The 11125-nt window shown below is 35.9% G+C and overlaps 1 pseudogene; it reads right to left on the bottom strand.

Moving 5' to 3' along the window:
* Positions 1-8836: 8836 nt before the first annotated feature.
* The window catches only part of LOC125921621 (40S ribosomal protein S2-like), a 23122-nt pseudogene continuing 20833 nt past the window's right edge, over positions 8837-11125 (bottom strand).

The following is an 11125-nucleotide window of genomic DNA, read 5'->3' on the forward strand; positions in this document are numbered from 1 at the left end:
AACATAACAGTGTGGAAATTTTATACATACATTCCTTTACATAGTTGTACTTATTTTTTTCTATATGTATGTTCCTTCACATATTTCTTACTTTTATGTACATTCCTTCACATATATCTACTTATAAATTTCCACACATTTATACCTTTACATATAGTTACTATTAAATAAGCATTTTTTTAGATTGTAAAGGGGAATACTACCAAACATTTAAGGAAGAGTTAACACCTATTCTCTTGAAGCTGTTCCAAAAAATAGAAATGGAAGGTAAACTTCCAAACTCTATGAAGCCAGCATTACCTTGATTCCAAAACCAGACAAAGACCCCACTAAAAAGGAGACCTATAAACCAATTTCCCTCATGATCATGGATGCAAAAATCCTCAACAAGGTATTAGCCAAATGGATCCAACAATACATTTAAAAAAATTATTCACCACGACCAAGTGGGATTTAAACCTGGGATGCAGGGCTGGTTCAATATCCACAAAACAATTAACGTGATTCACCACATCAAGAAAAGAAAGGACAAGAACCACATGATCCCCTCAGTAGATGCAGAGAAAGCATTTGACAAAATACAGCATCCTTTCTTGATAAAAACCCTTGAAAAGGTTGGGATAGAAGAAGCATACCTTGAGATCATAAAAGTCCTATCTGAAAGACCCAACGCTAATATCATCCTCAATGGGGAGAATTTGAGAGCTTTCCCCCTAAGGTCAACCAAGACAGGGATGTCCACTGTTGCCACTGTTACTCAACATAGGATTGGAAGTCTTAGCCTCTGCAATCAGACAACACAAAGAAATAAAAGGCATCCAAATTGGCCTAGAGCAGGTCAAACTTTCACTCTTCACAAATGACATGATACTGTATATGGAAAACCCAAAAGATTCCACCAAATAACTGCTAGAACTGATCCATGAATTCAGCAAAGTTCCAGGATATAAAATCAATGCACAGAAATCGTTTGCATTCCTATAGACCAAGAATGAAGCAACAGAAAGAGAAGTCAAGGAATCGATCCCATTTATAATTGCACCAAAAAACATAAAATATCTAGGAATAAATCTAACCAAGAGGTGAAAAATCTATACACTGAAAACTGTAGAAACGTTATGAAAGAAATTGAAGAAGACACAAAGTAATGGAAAAAGATTCCATGCTCCTTGATAGGAAAAACAAATATTGTTAAAATGTCAATACTACCCAAAGCAATCTACATATTCAATGCAATCCCTATAAAAATAACACCAGCATTCTTCACACACCTAGAACAAATAATCCTGAAATTTGTATGGAACCAGAAAAGACCCCGAATAGCCAAAGTGATCTTGAAAAAGAAAACCAAAGCTGGAGGCATCACAATCCTAGAGATCAAGCTATACTACAAGGCTGTAATCATCAAGACATTATGGTACTGGCACAAAAACAGACACTCAGATCAATGGAACAGAATAGAGAACCCAGAAATGGACCCACAAATGTATGGCCAACTAATCTTTGACAAAGAGAAAAGAACATCCAATGGAATAAATACAGTCTCTTCAGCACGTGGTGCTGGAAAAACTGGACAGCGACATGCAGAAGAATGAACCTGGACCCTGTCTTACACCATACACAAAAATAAACTCAAAGTGGATGAAAGACCTAAATGTAAGACAAGAAGCCATCAAAATCCTTGAGGAGAAAGAAGGCAAAAACCTCTTTGACCTAGGCCGCAGCAACTTCTTACTCAACATGTCTCCAGAGGCAAGAGAAACAGAAGCAAAAATGAACTATTTGGACCTCATCAAAATAAAAACCTTCTGCACAGTGAAGGAAACAATCAGAAAAACTAAAAGGCATCCAATTAAGTGGGAGAAGATATTTGTAAATGACATATCAGATAAAGGGTTAGTATCCAAAATCTATTAAGAACTTATCAAACCCAACACCCAAAAAACAATAATCCAGGAAGAAATGGGCAAAGGACATGAATTGACACTTCTCCAAAGAAGACATCCAGGTGGCCAACCGACACATGAAAAAAATTATCAACATCACTCATCATTAAGGAAATACAAAATCAAAACCATAATGAGATACCACCTCACACCTGTCAGAATGGCTAACATTAACAACTCAGGCAACAACAGATGTTGGAGAAGATGTGGGGAAAGAGGATCTCTTTTGAATTGCTGGTGGGAATGCAAGATGGTCTAGCCACTCTGGAAAATAGTATGGAGGTTCCTCAAGAAACTAAAAATAGATTGCCTATGACCTAGCAATTGTACTACTAGGTATTTATCCAAGGGATAGAGGTATGCTGTTTCGAAAGGACACAGGCACCTCAATGTTTATAGTGGCACTATCAACAATAGCCAAAGTATGCAAAGAGCCCAAATGTCCATCGATGGCTGAATGGATAAAGAAGAAGTGGTATATATACACAATGGAGTATTACTCGGCAATCGAAAAGAATGAAATCTTGCCATTTGCAACTATGTGAATGGAACTAGAGGTATTATGCTAAGCAAAATTAGAGAAAGACAAATATCCTATGACTTCACTCATATGAGGACTTTAAGACACAGATGAACATAAGGGAAGGGAAGCAAAAATAATATAAAAACAGGGAGGAGGACAAAGCAGAAGAGACTCATATATATGGAGAACAAACAGAGGGTTGCTGGACGGGTTGTGGGAGGGGGGACAGGCTAAATGAGTAAGGGGCATTAAGGAATCTACTCCTGAAATCATTGTTGCACTATATGCTAACTAATTTGGATGTAAATTAAAAAAACAAAATTAAAATTAAAAAAAAAATTAATTTATTATTGAACCATATGGTCCAGTAATTCCATTGCCAGGTATGTATGCAAAGGAAATGAAAACAAGAGTTCAAAGAGATAACCGCACTTCCATATTTACTGCCACATTATTTACAATAGCCAAGATATGGAAACAACCTAAATGTCTGCCCATGGATGAATGGAAAAAGAAGTTGTGGTAAACATATACAATGGGATATTGTTCATCTATAAGAAAGGAAATCCTGCCATTTGCGACAGTAAGTGAGATAAATCAGACAAAGATAAATATGTACTGTGAGATTTTTTTTAATGAGTGGGTTAATCCATGAAAATACAAACCAATTATTATGCCTATATTTATACAAGACTTATTATGACCTATTAGCAGAATAATTATAGATTTTGTAATGGTTTTAATAAATAAAAGCCCTTGATTTTCAAATCCTCCAGATTATAGCAAATTGACAAATATATATTACAGTTTAACTCAGGTTATCTTGCCTCCTTTTTTTTTTCTTTTAACGTTCATTTATTTTTGAGAGACAGAGAGAGACAGAGGACAAGCAGCAAGGGGCAGAGAGAGAGAGGGAGACACAGAATCCAAAGTAGGCTCCAGGCTCTGAGCTGTCAGCACAGTGCCTCACGCAGGGCTGGAACTCACAAACTGTGAGGTCATAACCTGGGCCGAAGGTGGATGCTTAACTGACTGTGCTGCTCAGGAGCCCCTCTTAGGTGCTTCTAATGATTACTGCTAGGCCCTTCTCCAATGGTTCTTTAATTAAAACTCTTTACTGCTAACATTTTATCCATAGTAATCAGAAAGAAAATAAGGTGATCATGAGAGGATTTTCCTAAATCTGTTTTCTAAAACCCACAATGACTTGTATTAACTGAACTGTGGCTTTATCTTTACAGATAGTGTATGATGAAATTAGCAATTATCAGATAGACACACAGGGACTGTGTGGAGGTTACCCATACAAATTGTGATTATAAATTTAAGACAAGTACAACCTTTAAAAACAATTCAATAGAAGTAATACATATATTATTTAATTTAAATGATGAGTCCTATTAATGTTACCCTTGAGTGTATATATGTGATAAAATGCTACCTAATGCTAAAGTTACTTATTCTTAAAGAAATTATGGATAATAAAAAATTTGATAGGACTATATTTAATTTTTGAACAGGAAATCAAAGTTACCTAAGATAATTCAAAAATAAAACGTAATACATTGTGTGATGTTTCTCCAATTCATAATTCTTTTTTGTGTTTCTCTTTTATTCCTCTAAGAGCATCCTTGAGAGAATGGTTTTATTAATTCCCAAATTAGTGATAAGCCCTCATTTGATCTTCAAATGATCTCCATAGGAAGAGACAAGATAAGTGGGAACTACTAGTAGTTGGTACTGATGAATTGCCATTTCCAGAAGAAGGACTTTCTCAATTTTTCTCCCCCAAACCAAAATTAACCAAATTAGGAAACCTTTATTTATGCACCCAAAATGGAATACACTCATTCTGGCCTTTTACAGAAAGAATCACTGATATAGATTCTTTGATTACCTTGGAACATTTCAGAAAAAAAGGAACTACCAAAATAATTTAAACCTCTTTTCTCTCATGCAAAATGCAGGTAGGCTAGTAATTATGGTTGCAATGGCAAGTGAAACTGTATCATGCAACCTCCTACTGTTCATGAAAGGATCATCACTCAAAACTCTGATGATTTCTCCTGGGTACCTTTAAACTGTATCCTTTCTACCAACCTTTTATTTCTGCTTTATTTCTCTCTTCTTGGAAATGCTACTGCTTCTTAGATTTGCAGCCTTCCTAATTTCCATCCTGTGCTTTGTGCCTGATGACAGAGTCTACAGGGACTTTCTCTATCTACTTTTCTTCCCCAACTGAAATAGAACATTCTGAATTACTGACCTCTTCACTCCTAAATGAACTTCATTCATTTGAAATGCTGGCAGTGATAAACTTCAACTTATTATCCCACAAACTGCTAAGCCTAAATAATCACTGAAGTTGTTTTAAGTCTTTTGAAAACATTGTATCAGAATTCACTCCTGTAGGACACCCACCAGCTGGAAACTGAAACAAAGCCCATTTAAATACAACAAAATGAGGTGGAAAAAAAATCACAGAGGAGGAACTGAATGCTTACAGCTTTAGGCAGTCTAAATCTCCAATGTTCTGCAATTTTGTGACTTTGACAAAAGCTCAATTGAAAAAAAAAAAATGTTACCGGTGATTGATTTGTTTCCAATTTGTTTGTTCTTTGCCATTTGTTACCAAGCCAGTAAAACCACATCATGTTCCCTGAAGAACAGCAGGTTTCCATTGTGGTTTTATCGTGGTCACCATGATGTATTCAACTCTGTGGCATTGCAATTAAATACCAAAACATATTAACGATCAAATAAAATTTAAAACAAAAAGATTGCTCCTGAAAATGAATGCAAGATTTCCAAGATTAAGGAAGTGCATCTGCTTAACTGTTACTAAATGAATGAAACTGGAGAAAGAAGTAGGGGAAATGAATAAATATTAAATGCTCTTTGGTGTAAACTCTTGTTGCTTTAAGTACTATCCAGTAAAATGGATCTCATATTATTTACCTGAAATGCTTTCCAGATATTTGTTAAATATCAATTTCTTTGTCAGCCAGACAGAGTAACGTGTTCCATTAGGTGGCACTTATGTATAAATACCTGTGTCATGGTGGATATGCTATATTGTTTATCAAATTGAAGTTACTGAATCCTCCTTTTATAGTCTAGAACATGGGATATTAACGAGGACTGGAGGGCACAAGACTACATTGGAGAACTGTGATAAATGTTCAATGCCTTATTTTTTTAAAACAATCTCAATTTCATGAAATACATTTTCATGTTTTATTGGAATTTTGGAATGTGAAGGCAATTAACTACACCTGTAGATTCATGACAGACAATAGTGCTAAGAGTTCAATACCACTTATTTTAATTTTTCATTGTTTTAATGCTACACCCTTTCCTCTTTTTCCATCTCATACCTCTTTCTACATAGATATTCACTCTGGTTTGTTGTATTTACAATCTACATGCAAAACAGCTACTTTGAATCAGGTGTATAAAATACTTTGTCTTTGTGTTTCAATTCTGGGGTGGTACTGACCTTTATATATTGATCTTTTGATATTTTTTCAAAAAATTTATTTATTCATGTTGCTACTTGAAACATAGATCTATTTTCACACACTTGCAATCCACTAATCTAATGCTGTACATATATCAGGTTATTGTTCTGACATCACCCCACTTTTTTGTATGAATTTCTGTATTTATTAGAATAATCCAAACTGGATTTTATTTAAATTTTGGGTTAACTTCAAACTTACATAAATTGTTCAGGAATACAAGAAATTCCCACAGTCCCTTTTACTCAGATTCACCATTTGATAAGTATGGCACTCTATTTGTTTTAGCAGTTTCTATATTATTACAGGAACAATTTGATAACTGCAAACAATATGTTCCTTCACGCTAAATAATTCAGTATGTGTTTCTGAATAAGGACCTTAGCCACAGTACAATTGTAAAAATTACAAAATTTAATGGCACAACAGTACTATCTAAGATCATACAAGTTTCCTAATAATGTACATTGTATATATGTTTCCCTAGCCAGGACCAAATCCAGAATGATGTATTGCCTTTAGTTGTCATATCACCAGTTTATTAAAATTTGAATCTGTTCCTTTGTCATTCTTGTCTTAATATTTTTTAAGAACGTTAAGTTACTTATTTTAGTAAAATGCCCTTTAATTTGTGTACTTCTGATGTTTCTTCATGACATGTGGAGTGGAATTACCACTTAAATAATATAATGTCCTCTTCAGTGCATTATTTCAGAAAGCACATTTCCCCAAACTGGTGATGTTAATATTAATCACCTAAATTTATACCTGTCAGGTTTCTCTATAAAGTTACTTTTTTTCCTAATGAATAATTTTGGGAAAACGTATGAAAATATTTCAATATTCTTTTTATCAACATTTCACTGAATAGTTTAACATCCATTGATGATTTTCTAGTTTCAACAATGCTACTCCATTCATTGGCCTCTATTCTATAAGAAATGGCTTTCCTTTTTTTGTGTGACATATATTTAACATATCAGTAGGATTTTATGAATTCTCGTTGCTTTCAATGGATTATTGTTATTTGATTATGTATTTTGATGCCTGACTTGTCCCAAACTTGGCCAGTTAGAAGCCTCTTCAAACTAAATTTGTGTCCTTTTGACATGGTCCTGTAATTATTTTATTACTTCCTCACTTTCCAGTGTAAAAATAAATACCAGGTTCAACTTCTACTTTACCAGCCACACTCTGGAACAGACTATTTCTCTTGGTTTATTTCAGTGGAGAATTTTATTTAGGAACCAAAAACTGGATTCTAGGAATGCTCATTGTCACTGGTGTATCATTGCTTTTAGGTCCTTTGTGTAAACAGATATAGGAACAGATACATAAATGTATACATACATATAGCATATAGATAGATCTATAAAATGAGTCTAGATATATATCTATATATCTATATCTCTCTTTATCTATGTAATGAGTCTATCCTGATATCCCCAATTCTATGCAACAAGTTTCATTCTAGCCTTTTCAAATTTCCCCATCTTTAACTCCTTTCACCACACAGAGAAATACAACTTTTATTATCCTCAAAGTATTAACTCATTTGCTTAAGCCTAGTATAACAAAGAGTAGTTTTAGGCTTTTTTACCCATACTGATGTGAAAAACAAACCTAGAAACTAAATACTTGCTCCCATGGTGCCATGTAAAATTTGCATATAGTGACTGAACACATTTTAATAATAAAACTCAATGAATTTTTAATAATGCATATACCTGGATAAACTATATAGTCATCAGTAGAAAAATTCCATTACTAGAAAGTTCTATCACATCTCTTCTCAGTCAATATCCCAACCAGAGAGAATCATTGTTTCAATTTTTTTTTTTGAAACTATAGACCAGTTTTAGGACATCTTGTAAACAGAATGTACAATATGTACTGTTTCACTTTCATGTTCTCACATTCTGGCAAAATATTTGTTTGAGTCACTGATGGTACCAGCATTATTAGCAATTTCTTCCATTTTAATGCTGTGAAAGTGTTTCTAAGTGATCAGATTCCAGACTTACTCTGAAGTCAGAAAAAAAAAATATTGTCTATGGATCAGTGGTAGAAGAGAGAATTCAAATTGGCTGCCCAAATATTTGTTATGAGTGACTAGAGTTATGAGGACTAGAGTTCACCTTCATTGAAATGAAGAAGACAAGGTCAACAGGTTAGAGCTCAAGTTTGGGCATGTGAATTTTGAACTGCGTGTTAGAATTACAAGTTGAAAAGTAACTTTACTTTTGTTCTTAGCAGTTGATAGGAAAACAGCATACTGACGGAAATGCTTTACTGTAGAACAGTAAAGTTTTATATTGATCTTTATTTTTTTATTAAAAAAATTAATGTTTATTTATTTTTGAGAGAGAGAGAGAATGAACATGAGTAAGGGAAGGGCAGAGAGAAAGGAAGACACAGAATCTGAAGCAGGCTCCAGGCTCCGAGATGTCAGCACAGAGTCCAATGCGGGGCTTGAACTCACAAACTGTGAGATCATGACCTGAGCCAAGGCCGGATGCTTAACCGACTGAGCCACCCAGGTGCCCCTATATTGATCTTTCTTATTTTGCTGTTTCCTCCTAAGTTGTTACCCTGGGCACTTAGCTCTGTTTTTATAATTTTGTTTTTTCTTATATAAGCATTTAGATGAAGCACAACTGCATTAGCTTCATCTCATGTGCATTTTTGGTTCATTATTATAAGTATTTTTAAATTTTCACTATTATTTATTTAGAACCATGAATTAAAGTATATTATTATTTAATTTGAAAACAAGGTTTTTGTCTGATTATCTCTCCCTCTTTTTTTAAACAGGCTTTAATTAACTTTATTTTTCTTGTATAAAACTATGTGGTAGCCACAGCTGGTGCCTGGGTCTTCTGCAAGGAGATTCTGAGTATCCGTCTTTACAAGACAGTCTGTGAATGCCTGATAAGGAGACTTAGTGAACACAGTCTTTTTCCAGAGATCAGGAATAAGACAGCTGTAGGTCTTGGAAATGGCATCAACAGTGGCCTTGTCAGGAATGCATGGATGGCTCTGTGGGCAACTGGGCCACTCGTTATGTGGCCAAAATAACTACTGGTTATGTGGGCAACATGGGATGGTTATGTGGCCAACTCTTGATTTCTGCTCAGGTCATGATCTCATGGTTTGTGAGTTTGAGCCCCAAGTCAGGCTCCAGGCTGACAGCATGGAGCCTGCTTAGAATTCTCTCCCTCTCTCTCTACCTCTTTCTCTCAAAATAAATAAATAAACTTTAAAAAAAAAAGTGACCTTCTTGAAGTTGCCCAGGGTGACAATGCAGCCCCTGGCCAAGGTATAGCAATTGTCAATACCAGCCATCATCAGTAGCTTCTTGGGCACAGGGGCCTAGACAATGCCAATACCTCTGGGAGCCAGGATGAGGTACACCAGCACAGAGCCACAGGGGCTGGTCACCTTGTATAGGACAGTGTGGGGCTTGCCAATCTTGTTCTTCCAGTAGCCTCACTGCATAAGGCGATGGAAAGCTTATCCAGGATGATGGCCCCAGGGATGGCAGTGGCTACCTCCTTGGAACACTTAACACCCACACCAATATGTCCATTGTTTATAATGTTTTTGAGAAAATTTTTAATGTTCTTTTTATTTATTTTTGAGAGAAAGAGAGTGTGAGCAGGAGAGGGGCAGAGAGAGAGGGAGACAGAATCAGAAGCAGGCTCCAGGCTCTGAGCTGAAGTCACATGCTCAACTGACTGAGCCACCCAGGTGCCCCTAAGGTGTTAATTGGAATCTCCAATGGCAACAAATGCCTTGAACCCTGTCCACAGGCCAACATGGGTCTGCTTTGGCAAAGGCATAACCTTCAAAACCTCATTCTTAAGAGATGCCCCCAGGAAAAGTCAATGATTTTGGATTCCATGATGGGCATGGGGAAGAGATAGATATCTTTCAGGGACTTAATCCTCATGTCTTTGACCAAGTGGCCTCGCTTGTTGACAGGGATTCACTCTTTGTCCTCTGCCTTGTCTCTGTGAGCTGCAGGGCCTCAGCTGCAGCCCCAACCTGGCCCACGGATGCCACTGCTGAAGCCTCCAAGGTCTCCCATTCTGGGGTCCTCTAGGTTCCTGCACCAGCATTATCCACCATTTGGTGTTTTCTCAGAGACAAAGTGTTCAATTATCTCTTGCTAGTGATTTCTAGTATCTCTCATCGTGGTTAAGAAAAATTGGTTCTGTAAGTTCAACTCTGATATTTACTGAAATAGGCTTTATGGCACAGACTTATGATGAACTTTTGGAAATTATAGCTGTTAAAAAAATCTGTTTTATTAAAAAATCCATCATTAATAATTCCAAATACATTTTTTATCTCAAGTAGGCAGTGATAAGTAGCATTAAGAAAGGAAGTTGTTAATCTATATTAAGTTAAAAATAAAGAAGTAAAATGGGGAGGGAAGGAAGCACAATTGATGCTTTAACAGATACTGCTATTTTTTATTCATTATTCATTTTTGGTTTTAGTAGAATTCTTGAAGTTTTAATAGGCATATATATAGGTTCTTAGTTCTGAGATTACATCCTCAACTTCCTGAGCAGTGACATATTGCTGTGATAGTATTTCAGGCCAATGGAATATGAGAATATGTGATTTATAAAACATCCTTAAAGAATCGCTGCTTGCCCTAGATTTCCTCCAAGCTAAGCCTGTTGTCTTGGAATGTTCTTAGTTAGAGCAGGTGGCTTTGACGCATAGCTAGAAGTCGTATATTCACAATGGAACAAACCACTTAGTTGATTCAAAGTTCACAATATAGGTCTGTGAATTGGCTCAAGTCTGGAAATTGAGTAAATCATGAAGTTTTCTCACTTGAGTTTAGTGAAACAGTCATCTATCTCAATCCTAGCGTCCCTACACTCAGCCCCGATCAAAGATCTGTGTCAAAAGATTCTGATTACTGCAAACTCTGCTGCCCCTTACAATGACCATGTTCACCCAGCTTCTGATGATGAAGCTCCATCTGCAGCCCTGGGATTCTATCATCCCATTTACATCTGAAAACTCCCTGCAGTGACAGTATCTTACAGTATCCCCTGATAAGGGAGGACCACTGCACAAAGAGCTAGGGATCATCAGCAAGACTCAGTGAATAT

The sequence above is a fragment of the Panthera uncia genome, chromosome C2 (assembly GCF_023721935.1).
Source record: "Panthera uncia isolate 11264 chromosome C2, Puncia_PCG_1.0, whole genome shotgun sequence".
In the NCBI taxonomy this organism is placed as follows: Eukaryota; Metazoa; Chordata; class Mammalia; order Carnivora; family Felidae; genus Panthera; species Panthera uncia.